The sequence below is a fragment of the Cystoisospora suis genome, assembly GCF_002600585.1.
Source record: "Cystoisospora suis strain Wien I chromosome Unknown contig_403, whole genome shotgun sequence".
Taxonomy (NCBI): Eukaryota; Apicomplexa; class Conoidasida; order Eucoccidiorida; family Sarcocystidae; genus Cystoisospora; species Cystoisospora suis.
The window spans coordinates 18,346-19,445 of record NW_027153204.1 but is presented as its reverse complement, the minus strand read 5'-3'; positions in this window follow the sequence as shown (position 1 = coordinate 19,445).

The window sequence follows — 1,100 nt, the reverse complement described above, 5'->3', positions numbered from 1 at the left end:
ACGAGGTGTACATACACCCCGTGTCGTGCGTACTTGCTGAAGCAAGCAGGCGTTTGGGAAATGGATGAAAGAGATGACTCTTCAGAGCAAGACGGAGAAATGAAAGTAAGGCCAGAACGATCTAGACAAGAAGAACGGGGGAGACGATATAAAGAATGGAATCCTTCGGGCAATGGCCTGAAGGAGAAGAAAAGACAGGGAGGGAAGGTAACGACTACTAAAACTACTACTACTGAGCGACTGACTGACTTCCCATGCATCGAGCCTCTTTCTTAACCACCACAACTGAAGAGGCATCTGATCCCAGACATACGAAGATACGAGAACCCCCCCAATCAGGTCAAGATTTGATCGTGTGTACTGGATTCTCCATAGATTCCACGTCCAAGAAAAGAAGAAAGATGTCTCTGTTCTGTCGTAGAAAGAAAAGAAGGAGCTCTACAACCCTCTCTAAAGTGAACCCCTCGTGTGTTGCACTGACATGGGGGGAAGACCATCATCTTTTGCTTTCTCGGCATTGGCTGCCTCCCTGTCTTCGTTTGCGGGGCTTTTCTTTGCTTAAAGAATCAAGGCAAATTTACTTGCAAATGAAGTGGAAAAACGATGAAGAAAGTGGAGAGAAGAGAATTCATAGTGTGTGTTGAGAGAATGAAAGAAGTCGACGCGTTCTTCTGGCCGGGTCTAGTCATACATCCCCCGGTACATTCTCTTAACTGAAGATAGGTGTCTTTGAGTCTCGTTTCGTCCCAGAAAGGAGAAAAAGAAGAAAGGTGGTCGTTTTACAGTGACACGTTCTCGGGTTGTTACGCAAGCCTGGCGGACCCGCCCAAAGAACTTCACCTCATCTAGATGTTTGGTAATAAGCGCTTTTCTTGTCTCACCCGGGATTGTACAAGCTTCCTTGAAGACTAGTGATGACAAAGTCTACACAGCCTTCACTTTCTCTTCTCATGAACAGGAACACGAAGCCACGATCCGTCTATCGAGAACAAGACTAACGCTGGACGACGAGAAGGAATACGGATGTATGTTTGTAGAAGTCCCCTAAAAGAGAGATATAGCATCTTAGTACACGTCAGGATCCACACAGAAGAAATCGC